Source organism: Gymnoscopelus braueri (genome assembly GCF_963280865.1).
Source record: "Gymnoscopelus braueri genome assembly, chromosome: 6".
Classification (NCBI taxonomy): Eukaryota; Metazoa; Chordata; class Actinopteri; order Myctophiformes; family Myctophidae; genus Gymnoscopelus; species Gymnoscopelus braueri.
The window spans coordinates 11,102,466-11,108,923 of record NC_137607.1 but is presented as its reverse complement, the minus strand read 5'-3'; positions in this window follow the sequence as shown (position 1 = coordinate 11,108,923).

Sequence of the window (6,458 nt, the reverse complement as noted above, 5' to 3'; positions counted from 1 at the left end):
TATGATGCCTGTAATATTTAGCGCTACCTCATTACACAGACATTTTTAAAGCAAAATATTGGATGTGAGCCCAGTGTAGGCCGAAATAGCTCAGTTGGGAGAGCGTTAGACTGAAGATCTAAAGGTCCCTGGTTCGATCCCGGGTTTCGGCAGTTGCAATGAGGTACCGAATACGATGTATCTCTGATGGTTACAGCTAAACTCAAAAGGAAAAACATTGATGACAACAATAATATGCAACCTTTTAAATGGTCAGTAGATAAGAGTGATTTGTATGATGCCTGTAATATTTAGCGCTACCTCATTACACAGTCATTGCAAAACAAAATATTGGATGTGAGACCAGTGTAGGCCGAAATAGCTCATTTGGTAGAGCGTTAGACTGAAGATCTAAAGGTCCCTGGTTCGATCCCGGGTTTCGGCAGTTGCAATGAGGTACTGAACACGATGTATCTCTGATGGTTACAGCTTAACTCAAATGGGAAAACATTGACGATGACAATAATATGAAACCTTTTAAATGGTCAGTAGATAAGAGTGATTTGTATGATGCCTGTAATATTTAGCGCTACCTCATTACACAGTCATTGCAAAACAAAATATTGGATGTGAGCCTTGTGTAAGCCGAAATAGCTCAGTTGGGAGAGTGTTAGACTGAAGATCTAAAGGTCCCTGGTTCGATCCCGGGTTTCGGCAGTTGCAATGATGTACTGAACAGGATCTGTCTCTGATGGTAACAGCCCATACTCACATGGGAAAACATTGAAGATGATAACAATAATATGCAACCTTTTAAATGGTCAGTAGATAAGAGTGATTTGTATGATGCCTGTAATATTTAGCGCTACCTCATTACACAGTCATTGCAAAACAAAATATTGGATGTGAGCCCAGTGTGGGCCGAAATAGCTCAGTTGGGAGAGCGTAAGGTCCCTGGTTCGATCCCGGGTTTCGGCAGTTGCAATGAGGTACTGAACACGATGTATCTCTGATGGTTACAGCTAAACTCAAATGGGAAAACATTGATGATGACAATAATATGCAACCTTTTAAATGGTCAGTAGATAAGAGTGATTTGTATGATGCCTGTAATATTTAGCGCTACCTCATTACACAGTCATTGCAAAACAAAATATTGAATGTGAGCCCAGTGTAAGCCGAAATAGCTCATTTGGGAGAGCGTTAGACTGAAGATCTAAAGGTCCCTGGTTTGATCCCGGGTTTCAGCAGTTGCAATGAGGTACTGAACACGATGTATCTCTGATGGTTACAGCTTAACTCAAATGGGAAAACATTGACGATGACAATAATATGCAACCTTTTAAATGGTCAGTAGATAAGAGTGATTTGTATGATGCCTGTAATATTTAGCGCACACAGTCATTGCAAAACAAAATATTGGATGTGAGCCCTGTGTAGGCCGAAATAGCTCAGTTGGGAGAGCGTTAGACTGAAGATCTAAAGGTCCCTGGTTCGATCCCGGGTTTCGGCAGTTGCAATGAGGTACTGAACAGGATCTGTCTCTGATGGTAACAGCCCTTACGCACATGGGAAAACATTGAAGATGATGACAATAATATGCAACCTTTTAAATGGTCAGTAGATAAGAGTGGTTTGTATGATGCCTCTAATATTTAGCGCTACCTCATTACACAGTCATTGCAAGACAAAACATTAGATGTGACCCCTGTGTAGGCCGAAATAGCTCAGTTGGGAGAGCGTTAGACTGAAGATCTAAAGGTCCCTAGTTCGATCCCGAGTTTCGGCAGTTGCAATGAGGTACTGAACACGATGTATCTCTGATGGTTACAGCTAAACTCAAAAGGGAAAACATTGATGATGACAATAATAATCAACCTTTTAAATGGTCAGTAGATAAGAGTGATTTGTATGATGCCTGTAATATTTAGCGCTACCTCATTACACAGTCATTGCAAAACAAAATATTGGATGTGAGCCCAGTGTAGGCCGAAATAGCTCAGTTGGGAGAGCGTTAGACTGAAGATCTAAAGGTCCCTGGTTCGATCCCGGGTTTCGGCAGTTGCAATGAGGTACCGAATACGATGTATCTCTGATGGTTACAGCTAAACTCAAAAGGAAAAACATTGATGACAACAATAATATGCAACCTTTTAAATGGTCAGTAGATAAGAGTGATTTGTATGATGCCTGTAATATTTAGCGCTACCTCATTACACAGTCATTTTAAAACAAAATATTGGATGTGAGCCCAGTGTAGGCCGAAATAGCTCATTTGGTAGAGCGTTAGACTGAAGATCTAAAGGTCCCTGGTTCGATCCCGGGTTTCGGCAGTTGCAATGAGGTACTGAACACGATGTATCTCTGATGGTTACAGCTTAACTCAAATGGGAAAACATTGACGATGACAATAATATGAAACCTTTTAAATGGTCAGTAGATAAGAGTGATTTGTATGATGCCTGTAATATTTAGCGCTACCTCATTACACAGTCATTTTTAAAGCAAAATATTGGATGTGAGCCCAGTGTAGGCCGAAATAGCTCAGTTGGGAGAGCGTTAGACTGAAGATCTAAAGGTCCCTGGTTCGATCCCGGGTTTCGGCAGTTGCAATGAGGTACCGAATACGATGTATCTCTGATGGTTACAGCTAAACTCAAAAGGAAAAACATTGATGACAACAATAATATGCAACCTTTTAAATGGTCAGTAGATAAGAGTGATTTGTATGATGCCTGTAATATTTAGCGCTACCTCATTACACAGTCATTGCAAAACAAAATATTGGATGTGAGCCCAGTGTAGGCCGAAATAGCTCATTTGGTAGAGCGTTAGACTGAAGATCTAAAGGTCCCTGGTTCGATCCCGGGTTTCGGCAGTTGCAATGAGGTACTGAACACGATGTATCTCTGATGGTTACAGCTTAACTCAAATGGGAAAACATTGACGATGACAATAATATGAAACCTTTTAAATGGTCAGTAGATAAGAGTGATTTGTATGATGCCTGTAATATTTAGCGCTACCTCATTACACAGTCATTTTTAAAGCAAAATATTGGATGTGAGCCCTGTGTAGGCCGAAATAGCTCAGTTGGGAGAGCGTTAGACTGAAGATCTAAAGGTCCCTGGTTCGATCCAGGGTTTCGGCAGTTGCAATGAGGTACCGAATACGATGTATCTCTGATGGTGACAGCTAAACTCAAATGGGAAAACATTGATGATGACAATAATATGCAACATTTTAAATGGTCAGTAGATAAGAGTGATTTGTATGATGCCTGTCATATTTAGCGCTACCTCATTACACAGTCATTGCAAAACAAAATATTGGATGTGAGCCTTGTGTAAGCCGAAATAGCTCAGTTGGGAGAGCGTTAGACTGAAGATCTAAAGGTCCCTGGTTCGATCCCGGGTTTCGGCAGTTGCAATGATGTACTGAACAGGATCTGTCTCTGATGGTAACAGCCCATACTCACATGGGAAAACATTGAAGATGATAACAATAATATGCAACCTTTTAAATGGTCAGTAGATAAGAGTGATTTGTATGATGCCTGTAATATTTAGCGCTACCTCATTACACAGTCATTGCAAAACAAAATATTGGATGTGAGCCCAGTGTGGGCCGAAATAGCTCAGTTGGGAGAGCGTAAGGTCCCTGGTTCGATCCCGGGTTTCGGCAGTTGCAATGAGGTACTGAACACGATGTATCTCTGATGGTTACAGCTAAACTCAAATGGGAAAACATTGATGATGACAATAATATGCAACCTTTTAAATGGTCAGTAGATAAGAGTGATTTGTATGATGCCTGTAATATTTAGCGCTACCTCATTACACAGTCATTGCAAAACAAAATATTGAATGTGAGCCCAGTGTAAGCCGAAATAGCTCATTTGGGAGAGCGTTAGACTGAAGATCTAAAGGTCCCTGGTTTGATCCCGGGTTTCAGCAGTTGCAATGAGGTACTGAACACGATGTATCTCTGATGGTTACAGCTAAACTCAAATGGGAAAACATTGATCATGACAATAATATGCAAACTTTTAAATGGTCAGTAGATAAGAGTGATTTGTATGATGCCTGTAATATTTAGCGCTACCTCATTACACAGTCATTGCAAAACAAAATATTGAATGTGAGCCCAGTGTAAGCCGAAATAGCTCAGTTGGGAGTGCGTTAGACTGAAGATCTAAAGGTCCCTGGTTCGATCCCGGGTTTCGGCAGTTGCAATGAGGTACTGAACACGATGTATCTCTGATGGTTACAGCTTAACTCAAATGGGAAAACATTGACGATGACAATAATATGCAACCTTTTAAATGGTCAGTAGATAAGAGTGATTTGTATGATGCCTGTAATATTTAGCGCACACAGTCATTGCAAAACAAAATATTGGATGTGAGCCCTGTGTAGGCCGAAATAGCTCAGTTGGGAGAGCGTTAGACTGAAGATCTAAAGGTCCCTGGTTCGATCCCGGGTTTCGGCAGTTGCAATGAGGTACTGAACAGGATCTGTCTCTGATGGTAACAGCCCTTACGCACATGGGAAAACATTGAAGATGATGACAATAATATGCAACCTTTTAAATGGTCAGTAGATAAGTGTGGTTTGTATGATGCCTCTAATATTTAGCGCTACCTCATTACACAGTCATTGCAAGACAAAACATTAGATGTGACCCCTGTGTAGGCCGAAATAGCTCAGTTGGGAGAGCGTTAGACTGAAGATCTAAAGGTCCCTGGTTCGATCCCGGGTTTCGGCAGTTGCAATGAGGTACTGAACACGATGTATCTCTGATTGTTACAGCTAAACTCAAATGGGAAAATATTGATGATGACAATAATATGCAACCTTTTAAATGGTCAGTAGATAAGAGTGATTTGTATGATGCCTGTCATATTTAGCGCTACCTCATTACACAGTCATAGCAAAACAAAATATTGGATGTGAGCCCTGTGTAGGCCGAAATAGCTCAGTTGGGAGAGCGTTAGACTGAAGATCTAAAGGTCCCTGGTTCGATCCTGGGTTTCGGCAGTTGCAATGATGTACTGAACACGATGTATCTCTGATGGTTACAGCTTAACTCAAATGGGAAAACATTGACGATGACAATAATATGCAACCTTTTAAATGGTCAGTAGATAAGAGTGATTTGTATGATGCCTGTAATATTTAGCGCACACAGTCATTGCAAAACAAAATATTGGATGTGAGCCCTGTGTAGGCCGAAATAGCTCAGTTGGGAGAGCGTTAGACTGAAGATCTAAAGGTCCCTGGTTCGATCCCGGGTTTCGGCAGTTGCAATGAGGTACTGAACAGGATCTGTCTCTGATGGTAACAGCCCTTACGCACATGGGAAAACATTGAAGATGATGACAATAATATGCAACCTTTTAAATGGTCAGTAGATAAGTGTGGTTTGTATGATGCCTCTAATATTTAGCGCTACCTCATTACACAGTCATTGCAAGACAAAACATTAGATGTGACCCCTGTGTAGGCCGAAATAGCTCAGTTGGGAGAGCGTTAGACTGAAGATCTAAAGGTCCCTGGTTCGATCCCGGGTTTCGGCAGTTGCAATGAGGTACTGAACACGATGTATCTCTGATTGTTACAGCTAAACTCAAATGGGAAAATATTGATGATGACAATAATATGCAACCTTTTAAATGGTCAGTAGATAAGAGTGATTTGTATGATGCCTGTCATATTTAGCGCTACCTCATTACACAGTCATTGCAAAACAAAATATTGAATGTGAGCCCAGTGTAAGCCGAAATAGCTCAGTTGGGAGTGCGTTAGACTGAAGATCTAAAGGTCCCTGGTTCGATCCCGGGTTTCGGCAGTTGCAATGAGGTACTGAACACGATGTATCTCTGATGGTTACAGCTTAACTCAAATGGGAAAACATTGACGATGACAATAATATGCAACCTTTTAAATGGTCAGTAGATAAGAGTGATTTGTATGATGCCTGTAATATTTAGCGCACACAGTCATTGCAAAACAAAATATTGGATGTGAGCCCTGTGTAGGCCGAAATAGCTCAGTTGGGAGAGCGTTAGACTGAAGATCTAAAGGTCCCTGGTTCGATCCCGGGTTTCGGCAGTTGCAATGAGGTACTGAACAGGATCTGTCTCTGATGGTAACAGCCCTTACGCACAAGGGAAAACATTGAAGATGATGACAATAATATGCAACCTTTTAAATGGTCAGTAGATAAGTGTGGTTTGTATGATGCCTCTAATATTTAGCGCTACCTCATTACACAGTCATTGCAAGACAAAACATTAGATGTGACCCCTGTGTAGGCCGAAATAGCTCAGTTGGGAGAGCGTTAGACTGAAGATCTAAAGGTCCCTGGTTCGATCCCGGGTTTCGGCAGTTGCAATGAGGTACTGAACACGATGTATCTCTGATTGTTACAGCTAAACTCAAATGGGAAAATATTGATGATGACAATAATATGCAACC